The 17,501-nt window shown below is 44.6% G+C and overlaps 1 long non-coding RNA gene and 1 other non-coding gene across 3 annotated transcripts; one reads left to right on the plus strand and one right to left on the minus strand.

Moving 5' to 3' along the window:
- Positions 1 to 1,354: 1,354 nt before the first annotated feature.
- LOC140208619 (uncharacterized) lies at positions 1,355 to 12,475 on the minus strand. Of its 2 annotated transcripts, XR_011888845.1 has the most exons (4): positions 12,440 to 12,475; positions 9,841 to 10,086; positions 7,915 to 8,001; positions 1,355 to 7,762 (listed from the first exon to the last, which is right to left on the minus strand). It is a non-coding gene; the product is annotated as an uncharacterized lncRNA (long non-coding RNA). The 2 variants fall into 2 exon arrangements; XR_011888844.1 differs by lacking the exon at positions 12,440 to 12,475 and having other exon boundaries at positions 9,841 to 10,410.
- Positions 1,404 to 1,586, plus strand: LOC140208779 (U2 spliceosomal RNA). Its single transcript, XR_011888934.1, has one exon. It is a non-coding gene; the product is annotated as a U2 spliceosomal RNA (small nuclear RNA).
- Positions 12,476 to 17,501: the final 5,026 nt, after the last annotated feature.

Genomic DNA, 17,501 nt, shown 5'->3' on the forward strand with positions numbered 1-17,501 from the left:
TGGCGCAGGTGTGGCCCGTCCCCAGCTCCTGCAGCTCGGAAATCACCCGAGCTGTCTTCAGATTCGTCTGGGGATCCAAGATGGAGCGGGTGAGACGGACCGCCATGCACAAGTCCCTGGACAACGGGGGCAAGAACGTCCCCAATGTCGCCCTCACCCTGATGGCCAGCTTCGTATATGGCTGCATCAGGTTGTGTGTAGAGCCCAGGTATGTGGGCACCAAGTACCACTCTGTGCCCAGGTTCTACCTGTCGCCCTGGCTGCGAAGGATGGGTCTGGCCCCACTCCCGCGCAACGCCCCAGTCAGCTGGTCGTTGCCGGCATACCTATCCCACGTAGCAAAGTTCTTCCAGGAGAACGCCTTTGACCACAAGGCCATCAGGCAGTGGTCGGCACATAATGTCCTGCAGGCACTGCAGGAGAAGGACGAGATGGACACAGTGGGGTGGTTCCTTGAGCAGACCGTCCAGTTCATCTGGCAAAATGCCTCATCGCCAGACCTCACCAACAGTCACCAATACCTCGCCTGGCTGGCGATGAGAGGGGCCCTCCCAGTCAGATCCCTCCTGTACGCCTGGAACATCGTCTCCGCTCCCCACTGCTCACGGGAGGACTGCAATGAGGAGGAGTCTGTGACCCACCTCTTCGCACACTGTCAGTTCGCAGAGAGGGTGTGGAGGATGACAGAAGGGACGGTGTCACGTTTCAACCCCAGCAGCTGCGTAACCGAGGACTCTCTGATCTACGGGCTGTTCCCGGGGACGCACATGGAGACCAACATCCGGTGCTGCTGTCAGAGCATCAACTCGGTGAAGGACGCTCTTCGGTCGGCCCGAAAATTGATGATTTACCAGCACATGGAGATGTCCGTGGGAGAATGTGCTGCCGACTGGCACATTCTCAGCTGCAGGAGTACTTTATTGTTGCCAAACAATTGATACTAGAGCGTACAATCATCACAGCGATATTTGATTCTGCTCTTCGTGCTCCCTGGAGTACAAATCGATAGTAAATATTAAAAATTTAAATTATAAATCACGTGCTGGGGGATGCACTCAAACTTGGTGCAGCCACCGCAAAAGCCGGCTGGAGAAGGACCACAGTTTTCGGTTTGTCACCCGCGCGCGGGAGTGCGAGGAGTCGGGTGGCGAAGAGTATTCCTCTCCTCAGTGGTGTGGATAGATGAATCAACATCGTGCTACAGGAGTGGCTGGAAATGTGGAAAGGTATAGACTGTAATGGAACATCAGTAAAGGAATGAGAGTCAATGAATGATTTATTGTAAACATCTTTATTTTGAATAAGGACAGAGTAAACACATGATTTATTGTAAATAACTTTATTTATTCTATAAGGACTTAGGGTCAACAAATGTTTTTTTGCAAATAATTTTATTTTGTAATATTTCTGAATAAAGTATATTTTTCAAAAAAATCAGTTCTTATCAGTTTAAAATCTGATGCGTCCCTTATCTGGGACCATATATTACATTGATTTTTGGAACAGGAAGATGGAATAGGGGCTTCCTTCGTCCGCTCCGTGCATCGACCCAGTATTGCAGTGCCCCTCGGAATGCTGCACCTCCCCTCGGGGAGATTAAACAACAAATAAAGAGTAGAATGCAGTTATCCGTACGCATTAACCTTCTTAGGCTTTTTCCCTATTCCTTCGTTGTACTTTTACAGGTAGTGTTAATGGTAAGACTCCTGGCAGTGTGGAGCATCAGAGGGTTCTTGAGGTCCGAGTCCATAGGATGCTCAAAGCAGCTGTGCAGGTTGACTCCGTGGTTAAGAAGGTGTACGGTATATTGGCCTTCAACAATCGTGGCATTGAATTTAGGAGCCGAGAGGTAATGTTGCAGCTATATAGACACTGGTCAGACCCCACTTGGAGTACTGGCTCAGATCTGGTCGCTTCACTACAGGAAGGATATGGAAACCATGGGGAGGGTGCAGAGGAGATTTACAAGGATATTGCCTGGATTGGGGAGCATGCCTTATGAGAATAGGTTGAGTGAACTTGGCCTTTTCTCCTTGGAGCAACAGAGGATGAGAGGTGGCCTGATAGAGGTGTATAAGATTATGAGATGCTTTGATTGTGGGGGTGTGAGCTGGGTCTGTGCGGAGGAAGCTTGACTCTGTCTGGCCCCGGGTTTGTGTGCCAGGTCTGTAAAGAGGGAGCTTCAGCCCGTGTTGATTGCTTCTGTTCCCTTCTGTTTGCGACCTTGGTGGACGTGGGTCCGATATTATACAGTATATGAGCTTCCAATCTCCTTTATTGTTTTTGACTGTGAGAGCAAGAAAGCACGCAGGAAGGTGGGGATCAGGATAGTGCGAGTATCTGGCGTGAGAGGATGCGGTGGTCAGCCGGGATGGGGAGTGAACAGATCCTGGGGACCAGACACTATCAGACTGACATCCCTCAGCCTGGAGCTGAGACGCTGCCGTACCAGTGTGAGGAGCTCACACCATTATTGCAGTTCACTGGGTGCGGTGGGCAGCAGTAACCCCAGGGTACTGTTTCTCCTCTAGTGAGACTCGAGTCCGACACCAAGACAGGAAATTACAGTGGTTTATTGATTTCATCATGACAAATGTAAATTAAACAATGTGTGAGCTGCTCGTGTGCAGGGATAAATAAGCTGCTCCCGACTCACTCAGAATCACTCACAATTAACTGACCGGTGACAATGAGTGACAGATTGAATAATCAGTCCCGTTTCTCACCGTCACTCTGCATCGGGGAACCGATGATTATAAAATCACACTTCAGGGCCGTGTCCGATGTCGCTGCAGATCCAGGGTCACTGCCGAGGTATTTGTCAATTTAACATCATTATATCAGCCAGACCTGCCGAATGCACCGTCCTCAGCAAAGGGAGCAAAAGGATTCTCTCCCGGGATAATCCCGCCCCGGGACACCAGTGTCCCAGACTGAGCCCCGGCCCCCGGGCTCTTCCTGTCTAATTCCCCGGGGTCTCGTGGGGGAGTCTCAAACCCGCACATCCACTGGAAGCTGTGCCACTGGACAGGAGGCGGAAATACATCACTGTGGGAACGCTCCGAACGACAGACAGCTTCAGGCTGGAGCCAGTTCCGTTAGAACGGTTGGGAATTAAACCTGGCGTGCAGCCATTAAAGGGGAGGGCAGGGAATTGGCCAAAATGTCCCCCATCAAAAAAGGTAGTAGGGATAGTTTGGGTAATTATAGACCAGTGAGCCTTACGTCTGTGGTGGGAAAGCTGTTGGAAAAGATTCTTAGAGATAGGATCTATAGGCATTTAGAGAATCATGGTCTGATCAGGGACAGTCAGCATGGCTTTGTGAAGGGCAGATCGTGTCTAACAAGCCTGATAGAGTTATTTGAGGAGGTGACCAGGCATATAGATGAGGGTAGTGGATGTGATCTATATGGATTTTAGTAAGACATTTGACAAGGATCCACACGGTAGACTTATTCAGAAAGTTAGAAGGCATGGGATCCAGGGAAGTTTGGCCAGGTGGATTCAGAATTGGCTTGCCTGCAGAAGGCAGAGGGTGGTGGTAGAGGGAGGACATTCAGATTGGAGGATTGTGACTAGTGGTGTCCCACAAGGATCTGTTCTGGGACCTCTACTTTTTGTGATTTTTATTAACGACCTGGATGTGGGGGTAGAAGGGTGGGTTGGCAAGTTTGCAGACGACACAAAGGTTGGTGGTGTTGTAGATAGTGTAGAGGATTGTCAAAGATTGCAGAGAGACATTGATAGGATGCAGAAGTGGGCTGAGAAGTGGCAGATGGAGTTCAACCCGGAGAAGTGTGAGATGGTACAGTTTGGAAGGACAAACTCCAAAGCAGAGTACAAAGTAAATGGCAGGATACTTGGTAGTGTGGAGGAGCAGAGGAATCTCGGGGTGCATGTCCACAGATCCCTGAAAGTTGCCTCACAGGTGGATAGGGTAGTTAAGAAAGCTTATGGGGTGTTAGCTTTCATAAGTCGAGGGATAGAGTTTAAGAATCGCTATGTAATGATGCAGCTCTATAAAACTCTGGTTAGGCCACACTTGGAGTACTGTGTCCAGTTCTGGTCACCTCACGAAAGGAAGGATGTGGAAGCATTGGAAAGGGTACAGAGGAGATTTACCAGGATGCTGCCTGGTTTAGAAAGTATGCATTATGATCAGAGATTAAGGGAGCTAGGGCTTTACTCTTTGGAGAGAAGGAGGATGAGAGGAGACATGATAGAGGTGTAGAGGATAATAGGAATAGATAGAGTGGATAGACAGCGCCTCTTCCCCAGGGCACCACTGCTCGATACAAGAGGACATGGCTTTAAAGTAAGGGGTAGGAAGTTCAAGGGGAATATTAGAGGAAGGTATTTTACTCAGAGAGTGGTTGGTACATGGAATGCACTGCCTGAGTCAGTGGTGGAGGCAGATACACTAGTGAAGTTTAAGAGACTACTAGACAGGTATATGGAGGAATCTAAGATGGGGGGCTTACATGGGAGGCAGGGTTTGAGGGTCGGCACAACATTGTGGGCCGAAGGGCCTGTACTGTGCTGTACTATTCTATGTTCTATGTCTATGTTCTACGTAAGTATTTTTTACTTAATCTGAGATTTTTATTCTGCCATATATAAGAGGAACTTTTGGAATCAACAGTATTAAAAAAGGATTTAGGAAAAAAAATTGAACTTCAATAAGTCCTTATGCTTCTTATTAATCAATTTGTAACCGGAAAAGTTACTCAACTGAGGAAGCAGAGCTAAAACTGCCGGAATGGATTTCTCAGGGTTAGAGATATATAATAATTAATCATCTGCATATAGTGATAGTTTGTGTATCTCATTCCTGCGGGTAATGCCAAATATATTAGGAGAGTCACGAATAGCAATAGCTAAAGGTTCCAGGGCGATATCAAATAATAATGGACAAAGAGGGCAACCCTGCCGAGTACCAGGAAATAACTGAAAAAAGGGAGATCTTTGATTATTGGTAAATGCCGAAGGGGGTAAGGTATATCAGTTTAATCCAAGATATAAATATCGGACTAAAATTGAATTTCTCAAGCGAATTAAACAAATATGTCCATTCGACTCTGTCAAAAGCTTTCTCAGTGTCCAGTGAAATGACACATTCTGGAGTTCTGGATGAAGAAGTATAAACAATATTCATTGATCTCCTAATATTAAAGAAGGAATAATGATTTTTAATAAATCCAGTCTGGTCAACAGAAATAATTGGAGGCAATACTTTCTCCAGTCTAGTTGCCAGTAATTTTGAAAATATCTTGGAATCCACATTTAGCAAGGATATAGGCCTATAAAGTTTCAAAGAAAGAAAAATAAAAAGTAAAAAAGAATAAATAAAATACAGAATCAGTAAAGAAAGAAAACTTATCCGAAAATACGAAAAATACCTACCCTACAAACCCAGGGCAAAAGCCCTCAGATTATAAAAATCCAAAGCTGTAAGCTTTTGGAGAGATGTTTTGAAAACACTATCAAAAGTTTTGGATCTGGATCCACTGCAAAAACAAGCATGTAAGAACAAAGAGAATAAACAACAGTCCGTTAATTAGTCCGGAGCAGAGGAACGCTGATTGTCAAGAAAACTGAGCTTCATCCGGAGATTTAAACAGACGACGAGAGTTATCGGCAAGAACTATTTTCAAACGTGCTGGAAACAGCAACGCTGGTTAAGGCCTTTTTGATAAAATTCTGACATCTGTGGTTTAAAAGCTATCCATTCCCTCAGAACTTCAGGACTGAAATCTTCAACGAGGCAAAATTTGAAACTTTGAAATTCGATCATATCTTTCCGCTACGCAGCTCGTACCACACGATCCTTAATGTGAGCATAATGGAACAGAATAATAATGGGTCTCAGTTTAAATTCTCTGGAAGGTTTGGGGCGCAATGTACGGTGCACGCGATCGAGCAATGGAGGGGCCTCCAAAACCTCTGAACCAAACACATCCATTAAAAATTGAGAAAAGTATTTGGTAGGATCGGCCGTCTCGATATCTTTGGGAAGCCCGATTATCCGCAAGTTCTGTCATCGGGATTGATCTTCGAGATCAATAATCTTGGATTTATAACGTTCCAACATGGGATGTTGAAGCCAGATTTTTTTCCAGGGCTTCAATCTTTTGTCCTCTGCCAACGGGCAGCATCCAGTTCTGAAATTCTAGTTTGCTGTTGATCAATTTCACATCTAAACGATCTAATGTCATCTTGAATCATCGTCAAAACTTCTTCAAACACAGCAAATCTTTGATTAAGTTTTTCCTCTAGAAGATTCGACATTATTTCAAAAGTTATTGGTATTTGCTTAGATGCTTTAGGATCGCCATCGTTTTTTTCCCGTTGCCGTTGGAGTCCTTCCCATTTTTAACTTCTCGTCCTCTGGTTCACATTTCCAGCGAGTTAAAATCAAAGTTCAAAGATATATTTGTGTTATAAACCTATTAGTGTAGGTATAAACAGATTAAATAAGGGTGGTTACGGGTAAAAGAAGTAAAGGGAATGGAGCGAAGCCAAAATGTACCTCACACCATGAGCGCCTCCTGGAGAGTCCATTTCAAAAAAGGTTGTTAGCTTAATCTATAAACGGTTATCGAGTTCACGAATGATATCTAATGATAAAGAGTCATTTTCAGATAATCAATGGAGTAAAACTTTTCATTTGGTTAACAACTCATCTATTTGTGCCTGTCGTTCCTTGATACGGTTCAAGGTAGCGCATCGGGCCCATGTGTCAAAGGATAAACCAGCGCATATTTTCTCCAGTATTAATCCTACTTGTGACAGATGTAATATTGAGCTGGATGCTTTAACTCATAAGTATTGGTCTTGTATAAAGCCAGATAACTTTTGCAGAGATGTTTTTAAAACACTATCAAAAGTCTTGGATCTGGATCTACAACCTAATTTGCTTACGAAATATTCTTGTTTCCGCTCGATGTATGATAGCCGTTTCGACCTTACCGGCTGGGAGAGCCACTTTATTGGAGTGGAAGGATTCTAATCCACCTACAGTCATTTACTGACTCTCCTCCATTATGTCCTGTTTAAGTTTAGAGAAAATAAGAAGTCGGACATTTGATACATCCTTTAAATTTGAGCAAATATGGTGACCTTTTATCCAATATTTTCATTTAATTTGATTTATTACTCTTACGATCTTTTTTTAATCGAAGTTTTAGATTTGATCAGAAAGTCTCTCTCTCTCTTTTTGGGTCGTATCCTCAAAATGAGATGCCCAGTCCCCCTTTTTTTGTTTTGTTATAGTGTAGTGTTTTTTTTCCCTTTTCATTTAAAACCCAATGTTTTTTCCTTTCTCTTCATAAACTGGTTAAGAGGAGAATTGTTATTTTCATTTTCTTTTATTATATATTATACTAGTTTAATATCTATGACTTTGACAATGTCTATCTTAATCTTGGTTTATATTGTTACTGATATATATACTTGAACTAATTCTCCTCTTTACTGTATTTATACTTTTAAATCAATAAAAAGGTTAATAAAGAAATTACTGATCACATTATTGTTCAGTGTCACACACTCAGTGACTGTAAACACAATCTCCCACAGTCTTGTACTTACCAGAGTTTCTGTATTTTACACTCCGGGTTCCTCAGAGCCGCAGACACCAGTTTCACTCCTGAATCTCCCAGTTTATTACCACTCAGGTCTAGCTCCGTCAGTGATGGGTTTGTACTGAGAGTGGAGATGAGATCCTCGGCACCAGAATCTGTGAGACCGACACTGTCCAGCCTGGAGATGAGAGAGAGTGAGGGTGAAGGACACAGAGAGACAGGAGACGGTACAAATCCCCAGTGTTTATCAGCAACACAATTACTGATCACAATGTTCAGTGTCAGACACCCAGTGACTGTAAACACAATCTCCCACAGTCTGATACTTACCACAGTTTCTGTATTTTACACTCCGGGTTCCTCAGAGCCGCAGACACCAGTTTCACTCCTGAATCTCCCAGTTTATTCCTCCCAAGTCTGAACACAAACAAACAAGTTGATCAACAAAGTGATTCAAACTGTGGGTCTGAGGGAATTTCTCTCACTCGAATATTTCAGGAAACATTAAACCCTTCGGTAAATCACTGATCGGAGTTCCCATCATTATCAATGTCCCTCACTGCCCAGCTCCAGGGTATTCACCGAATGTCGGTAATTTAGTCTGTCGATGTGACCCTGTGAACTCCACATATTCTGCCTCATTTCCCGATGAGAGAAATGTTTCTGATGTGAGAGACTCCAGAGGGGTAGGGTTAACCATATAACGATATATAACAATTACAGCACGGAAACAGGCCATCTCGGCCCTTCTAGTCCATGCCAAATGCTTACTCTCACCTAGTCCCACTGACCCGCACTCAGCCCGTAACGCTCCATTCCTTTCCTGTCCATATAGCTATCCAATTTTACTTTAAATGACAACATCGAACCTGCCTCAACCACTTCTGCTGGAAGCTCGTTCAACACAGCTACCACTCTCTGAGTAAAGAAGTTCCCCCTCATGTTACCCCTAAACTTTTGCCCTTTAACTCTCAACTCATGTCCTCTTGTTTGAATCTCCCCCACTCTCAATGGAAAAAGCCTATCCACGTCAACTCTATCTATCCCCCTCATAATTTTAAATACCTCTATCAAGTCCCCCCTCAACCTTCTACGCTTCAAAGAGTAAAGACCCAACTTGTTCAACCTTTCTCTGTAACTTAGGTGATGAAACCCCGGTAACATTCTAGTAAATCTTCTCTGTACTCTCTCTATTTTATTGACATCTTTCCTATAATTCAGTGACCAGAACTGTACACAATACTCCAAATTTGGCCTTACCAATGCCTTGTACAATTTCAACATTACATCCCAACTCCTATACTCAATGCTCTGATTAATAAAGGCCAGCAAACCAAAAGCTTTCTTCACCACCCTATCCACATGAGATTCCACCTTCAGGGAACTATGCACCATTATTCCCAGATCCCTCTGTTCTACAGCATTCTTCAATGCCCAACCATTTACCATGTATGTCCTATTTTGATCACTCCTACCAAAATGTAGCACCTCACATTTATCAGCATTAAACTCCATCTGCCATCTTTCAGCCCACTCTTCTAACTGGCCTAAATCTCTCTGCAAGCTTTGAAAACCTACTTCATTATCCACAACTCCACCTATCTTAGTATCATCTGCATATTTACTCATCCAATTTACCACCCCATCATCCAGATCATTAATGTATATGCCAAACAACACTGGACCCAGTACAGATCCCTGAGACACACCGCTAGTCACCGGCCTCCAATCTGACAAACATTTATCCACCACTACTCTCTGGCGTCTCCCATCCAGCCACTGCTGAATCCATTTTACTACTTCAATACTGATACCTAACGATTGAACCTTCCTAACTAACCTTCCGTGTGGAACCTTGTCAAAGGCCTTACTGAAGCCCATATAGACAACATCCACCGCTTTACCTTTGTCAACTTTCCTAGCAACCTCTTCAAAAAATTCAATAAGATTTGTCAAACATTACTTTCCATGCACAAATCCATGTTGACTGTTCCTAATCAGACCCTGTCTATCCAGATAATTATATATACCATATATAGCAATACTCCAATCCTCCGGCACCATCCCCGTTTCTAATGACATTTGAAATATTTCTGTCAGAGCCCCTGCTATTTCCACACTAACTTCCCTTAAGGTCCTAGGGAATATCCTGTCAGGACCTGGAGACTTATCCACTTTTATATTCCTTAAAAGCTCCAGTACTTGCTCTTCTTTAATTATCATAGTTTCCATAACTACCCTCTTTGTTTCCCTTACCATACACAATTCAATATCCTCTCCTTAGTGAATCGTTTTTGGTGAAATCCTGGATCTGTGACTGTTTTTTATTTAGGTATCTGTGAAGTTCGTCCTGGCTCGACCCGTTGTTTTCCCAGCATGCCCTGCTGTAGCCTCCCTCCATTTCACAGATCCTCAGTCTCTCTCCAGCCGAGGGACGACTGTACACAAGTGTGAGCGTTTTTCCGCTCTTTCCAACGGGTACCATTGGATTCCAGGTAGCAGCTGTATTAAGCAAGGAGTGAACATCGATACCTAAGGTTAAAAGTCCAAAATAATGAAAGAAAAATTGACTGCTCACTTATCTTCAGCCTGATTTTGATGAAATATTCAAGGTAATCATCCCAAATCCTCTTCTACACCTGGATAAAGTGAATTTATTTTTTTTAAGCCAAATGGGGGAAAAAAAACACATTTCCAGGCTATAAGCTAGTTTTACATCATTTCAACTGTCATTAATAGCAGATCAACCCCTTGGCCGAGCTCCACCAACTGTAGTTGATTGGAAAGAGGCTGTTTGTCTCTTTGTGTTGATAGGAAAAAGAGTAACTTACTGAGGCAATGAATGAGATGAAATGCATTTCCAAACCTCCCAAATGGTTGCCCTCCTCCCCTATTAACATTTATCACTTCCAAATACGATATTTTTTATTCGTATAGATACGACAATAATTTATGTAAAGATTCAAGCTTTAACTTTTTATATATTTAAAGACTAAACAGAATCTGTATAGGTCTAACCATGTAGTACCCGACGTGTGAGGATATTGTGAGTATCGACACTCACAGATACACTTCCTGTCCAAACATTTCTGTGAGAGAAACGGTACGAGGCAGAGTTGCCAACCTTCCACTTTTGATACTAATATTCAGCAATATTCGTGGCTTTAGCAAAACTTCATTAGACGTTTTTTTTTCATACTTGATTACTTGGTTCCAATGTAGATATCTAAAAGTGTAAAAAACTTACTTGCTTTATTTCTGTTATTTTTATACCTGCTTAGGAACACTGCTAAGCGCTGTGGGCCCTGCTGTCTGCTCTGACTCAGTCGTATCAGTAAGGCTACATCTGTGGTGGTCCGTGGATTACTCGCTGATACAAAAGTAAATTTTTCTCACCAACAACCCTGTGGCTTCTAAGCAAACAATGTTAACTTCTTTCTTCCGTAAACAAGCTGAGGAGTGTAACAAGGATAACATACAAGTCATTGATAACAGTAAAACTAACAAAAGCTGTGTTTCGCCTGCATCTAATTCAAATTTTCTAACCGGCTCCAAAAGCAGTTCTGAAAGTAATGGTCCTTCGAAGTCAGGCTTGTATCCCTGTTCAGATGTTCGATAGGCTATAATCTTGTTAATGTCTTAACTGTTACTATATTTCTGTGTACATCAGTCACTGAAAGCAAGCATGCAAGTACAGCAGGCAGTGAAGAAAGCTAATGGCATGCTGGCCTTCATAACAAGGGGAATTGAGTATAAGAGCAAAGAGGTCCTTCTGCAGCTGTACAGGGCCCTGGTGAGACCACACCTGCAGTACTGTGTGCAGTTTTGGTCTCTAAATTTGAGGAAGGACATTCTTGCTATTGAGGGAGTGCAGCGTAGGTTCACAAGGTTAATTCCCGGGATGGCGGGACTGTCATATGTTGAAAGATTGGAGCAACTGGGCTTGTATACTCTGGAATTTAGAAGGCTGAGAGGGGATCTTATTGAAACATATAAGTTTATTAAGGGATTGGACACACTGGAGGCAGGAAACATGTTCCCGCTGATGGGTGAGTCCAGAACCAGAGGCCACAGTTTAAGAATAAGGGGTAGGCCATTTAGAACGGAGTTGAGGAAAAACTTTTTCACCCAGAGAGTGGTGGATGTATGGAATGCTCTGCCCCAGAAGGCAGTGGAGGCCAAGTCTCTGGATGCTTTCAAGAAAGAAATGGACAGAGCAGTTAAAGATAGCAGAATCAAAGGTTATGGGGTTAAGGGAGGAACTGGATACTGATTGTGGATGATCAGCCATGATCACAGTGAATGGCGGTGCTGGCTCAAAGGGCCGAATGGCCTACTCCTGCACCTATTGTCTATTGAGCTGTGGAATTCATATATTTCTTTCATCTTGGTTTAGTGGTTGACATTATGAGAAGCCCTATTCATTTATATATGCCACACCCAATTTGTGTACCTGCTCATTACATGAATGGGGGAAGGAAGTTACCCAGTGCATGAAATGAGCTGGTAGACTGATTAGGTGTGAGATCGAGGTTCTTAGCCTGAGGTGGAAGGAGTCAATTTTGAAAACCAGTCAATTTTCAATTATCTGAAACAGAAATACCACAACAGTTATTAGCTTCAAACTTTCTGCATGATCACTCACAGAGCGGAACTACACGTACATGTAACGACAGCTGTAAACTTCAGGCCTTCTAACTTAGGCCACGAACTTATCAACCACCCCTCGTACAGTTCCGGCACCCAAAAAACTGGCACTGCACCCCTGCTCCAGCCGTCAGGCAGAGCTCGGGCCCGGGACTTTCCGAATTTAAGCGGCCCAGATTCACACAAACTCGGGGATGTTTCCACTCACCGCCGCCCCGAATCGGACACCCACCAACGGCAGCTGCATTCGGCACCGCGCATGCGTTAGCAGGATGTTCGCGGCAGCGCCACCAGTGGCCGGAGGTCCATGCAGCGCCGCCAGTGTCCGGAGGTCCGTGCAACGCCACCAGTGGTCGGAGGTCCGTGCAGCGCCACCAGTGGCTGGAGGTCCGTGCAGCGCCACCAGTGGCCGGAGGTCCGTGCAGCGCCACCAGTGGCCGGAGGTCCGTGCAGCGCCACCAGTGGCCGGAAGGCCGGAGCGACAACAGGGAGGTAAATCACAAACACGACAAAGTCTGCAGATCAAAGTTGCTGGTGAACGCAGCAGGCCAGGCAGCATCTCTAGGAAGAGGTACAGTCGACGTTCCAGGCCGAGACCGTTCATCAGGACGTCGACTGCACCTCTTCCTAGAGATGCTGCCTGGCCTGCTGCATTCACCAGCAACTTTGGTGTGTGTTGCTTGAATTTCCAGCATCTGTAGAATTCCTCATGTTTAAAGTCTGCAGATGCTGGAAATCCAAAGCAACACAAACAAAATGCTGGCGGAACTCAGCAGGCCGGGCAGCATCTATCGAAAAGAGTCAACAGTCGACGTTTCCAGTTGAACCCTCCTTCAGGACTGAGATGAAATGACGGAAATACCTGAATAAAATCGGTCCGGACGAGGAAATGTCTCGCTGGAAGGTGATAGGTGAAGCCAGGTAGGTGGGAAAGCTGAAAAGCTGAAGAAAATAGAATCTAATAGGAGAGGAGAGTGGAGAATAGGAGAAAGGGATGGAGCAGTGGACCCAGAGAGAAGTGATCAACAGGTGAGTGGACGTGGAAAGTCAGAGAGGAAGAGAGGGAGTGGGATGGAGGGGTGAGGGGAAGATTTGTTCACCGGAAGGAGAAATCGATATTCATGCCATCGGGTTGGGGGGCGGGGGGTACCCAGACGGAATATAAAGTCCTGATCCTGGACCCTGAGGGTGGCTTCATCTTAGCACAAGAGGAGGCGATGGGTTGACACGTCGGAACGGGAATGGGAATCGGAATGGGAATGAAAATGTTTGGACTCCGGGAAGTCCTGCTAGGAGCGGATAGTTCAAAGGTTAATTTATTATCAAGCAGGTATCCGTAAAAAACTCTGGAGTTTCTTTTCTTCTCCAGAGAGCCATGAAACAAAGAAAGAACATGAAAGTCGTTCAGAGAGAAAAATCAAACTCCCACCACACCCCCCGCATCAAAAAGAAATGCATCCCGATCATCAACCCCCAAAACCCACCCCTCCCGCACAAAAGGGAACAATAACATCGATCCCCCCCCCCCAATAAAAACAACCCTACCCCGCACAACTGCGGAGGGTCTGGTGTCACCAGTGTCGAGGCGGCCGCATCGGGAGCAGCGGACACAACGGGCGACCCCGGAAGGTTCACAGGTGAAGTGTCGCCTCACCTGGAAGGATGTTTAGACAACGGAGAGAGTTCGGCCGTCCGGCCCTTTCACTGTGACACCCCGAACTCCACATCAAATCCGTCCACACCAATCTGGGTGAACTTTAATGACCAATAAATATAATTCCTCTCAGTGATCAGCTGTCTGATTGATTCCCTGACTCTGAGAGGAAGGGGTGTCTCTGGTCCACATTGTCAGGGTGTTGAGTTTACCAGGAGACAGAGACCGCAGGGACGAGAGGTTTTCTGTTGACTAATACACTGTGTGTGGACCCCGCTGGCAATTCTGGTGTTGTGACCCGAATCGAGACAAACACCAGGCTGCCCACTCCACCAACAACACGGCACAGCCGGACACATAACAGGGGACTTTACATCTCACAACACTGGATTCAGTGATGAAACCCGTGATTAATGTTGTTGTCCCACTGAAATCATAAGAAACGTCCATTCAGGTGTTTTTAAATACAAGCGCTCCCCCACAGGTGACGTCACAAGGCGCACCCACGCGCCTGACGTCACACATGGGCTCCCCCACACCGGGATCTTCCCTCACGTGCGCGATGTCTTACGTCACCCACGCGCTGCGGTGCTCGAGCTTGTTCGGTTTAACGACTGGCCTACGAATCACGTGACTAGCCCCTCCCCCACCGCTGTCAACGGAGGAGTCAGGAGCTGCGCTATTCCCATTGGTGCGAAGCGATGTCAATCACTGGTTACAACCAATAGCCGAGGCGGACCAGCCGAGAGGGCGTTACCGCTCTCCGTCAAAGCGGAACAAATCCCAAAGTAAATGTCCGCTTTCTGATTTATTTCCATTTCCCTCCGAGGGAACAAAATCTTTGACATCAGCTGTTGAGAAAATCACCTTTGTTCTGCCCCCATGTGAGATGAAGAGAGGTGAGTTACTAACGGAGAGAGACAAAAGGTAAAATACCTATTGGGCGCCCGGTCGGTCTCCGCAGCCCCCAGAGTGGCCCGGACACTAACTCAGTCTGTCCGCTTGTCTCTCCCTGTACTGGGATCCTGTTCATAACACCAAATGTTAACATTGAATCTGAATAAAACTCAGTCTGTCTGCTTGTCTCTCCCTGTACTGGGATCCTGTTCATAACGCCAAATGTTAACATTAAATCTGAATAAAACTCAGTCTGTCCGCTTGTCTCTCCCTGTACTGGGATCCTGTTCATAACGCCAAATGTTAACATTGAATCTGAATAAAACTCAGCCTGTCTGCTTGTCTCTCCTTGTACTGGGATCCTGTTCATAACGCCAAATGTTAACATTGAATCTGAATAAAACTCAGTCTGTCCGCTTGTCTCTCCCTGTACTGGGATCCTGTTCATAACGCCAAATGTTAACATTGAATCTGAATAAAACTCAGTCTGTCTGCTTGTCTCTCCCTGTACTGGGATCCTGTTCCTAACGCCAAATGTTAACATTAAATCTGAATAAAACTCAGTCTGTCTGCTTGTCTCTCCCTGTACTGGGATCCTGTTCATAACGCCAAATGTTAACATTAAATCTGAATAAAACTCAGTCTGTCTGCTTGTCTCTCCCTGTACTGGGATCCTGTTCATAACGCCAAATGTTAACATTAAATCTGAATAAAACTCAGTCTGTCCGCTTGTCTCTCCCTGTACTGGGATCCTGTTCATAACGCCAAATGTTAACATTCAATCTGAATAAAACTCAGTCTGTCCGCTTGTCTCTCCCTGTACTGGGATCCTGTTCATAACGCCAAATGTTAACATTGAATCTGAATAAAACTCAGTCTGTCCGCTTGTCTCTCCCTGTACTGGGATCCTGTTCATAACGCCAAATGTTAACATTAAATCTGAATAAAACTCAGTCTGTCCGCTTGTCTCTCCCTGTACTGGGATCCTGTTCATAACGCCAAATGTTAACATTGAATCTGAATAAAACTCAGTCTGTCTGCTTGTCTCTCCCTGTACTGGGATCCTGTTCGTAACGCCAAATGTTAACATTAAATCTGAATAAAACTCAGTCTGTCTGCTTGTCTCTCCCTGTACTGGGATCCTGTTCGTAACGCCAAATGTTAACATTAAATCTGAATAAAACTCAGTCTGTCCGCTTGTCTCTCCCTGTACTGGGATCCTGTTCATAACGCCAAATGTTAACATTGAATCTGAATAAAACTCAGTCTGTCTGCTTGTCTCTCCCTGTACTGGGATCCTGTTCATAACGCCAAATGTTAACATTGAATCTGAATAAAACTCAGTCTGTCCGCTTGTCTCTCCCTGTACTGGGATCCTGTTCATAATGCCAAATGTTAACATTGAATCTGAATAAAACTCAGTCTGTCCGCTTGTCTCTCCCTGTACTGGGATCCTGTTCATAATGCCAAATGTTAACATTGAATCTGAATAAAACTCAGTCTGTCCGCTTGTCTCGCCCTGTACTGGGATCCTGTTCATAACGCCAAATGTTAACATTGAATCTGAATAAAACTCAGTCTGTCTGCTTGTCTCTCCCTGTACTGGGATCCTGTTCATAACGCCAAATGTTAACATTCAATCTGAATAAAACTCAGTCTGTCTGCTTGTCTCTCCCTGTACTGGGATCCTGTTCATAACGCCAAATGTTAACATTCAATCTGAATAAAACTCAGTCTGTCTGCTTGTCTCTCCCTGTACTGGGATCCTGTTCATAACGCCAAATGTTAACATTGAATCTGAATAAAACTCAGTCTGTCCGCTTGTCTCTCCGTGTACTGGGATCCTGTTCATAACGCCAAATGTTAACATTAAATCTGAATAAAACTCAGCCTGTCCGCTTGTCTCTCCCTGTACTGGGATCCTGTTCATAACGCCAAATGTTAACATTAAATCTGAATAAAACTCAGTCTGTCCGCTTGTCTCTCCCTGTACTGGGATCCTGTTCATAACACCAAATGTTAACATTGAATCTGAATAAAACTCAGTCTGTCTGCTTGTCTCTCCCTGTACTGGGATCCTGTTCATAACGCCAAATGTTAACATTGAATCTGAATAAAACTCAGTCTGTCTGCTTGTCTCTCCCTGTACTGGGATCCTGTTCATAACGCCAAATGTTAACATTAAATCTGAATAAAACTCAGTCTGTCTGCTTGTCTCTCCCTGTACTGGGATCCTGTTCATAACGCCAAATGTTAACATTAAATCTGAATAAAACTCAGTCTGTCCGCTTGTCTCTCCCTGTACTGGGATCCTGTTCATAATGCCAAATGTTAACATTGAATCTGAATAAAACTCAGTCTGTCTGCTTGTCTCTCCCTGTACTGGGATCCTGTTCATAACGCCAGATGTTAACATTAAATCTGAATAAAACTCAGTCTGTCTGCTTGTCTCTCCCTGTACTGGGATCCTGTTCATAACGCCAAATGTTAACATTCAATCTGAATAAAACTCAGTCTGTCTGCTTGTCTCTCCCTGTACTGGGATCCTGTTCATAACGCCAAATGTTAACATTGAATCTGAATAAAACTCGGGAGACCAGCTTCTTATCATCACCACAGTTTATTGTGCATTCTCCTGTGGGAGTTTGAGACCCAGTTGTCAAAGGGAAGGTACGTAAACACTGCCGCCATCTGACAAGTGGACTGACTTAGTCAGGTT

Source organism: Mobula birostris, chromosome 13, assembly GCF_030028105.1.
Source record: "Mobula birostris isolate sMobBir1 chromosome 13, sMobBir1.hap1, whole genome shotgun sequence".
NCBI classification, from domain to species: Eukaryota; Metazoa; Chordata; class Chondrichthyes; order Myliobatiformes; family Myliobatidae; genus Mobula; species Mobula birostris.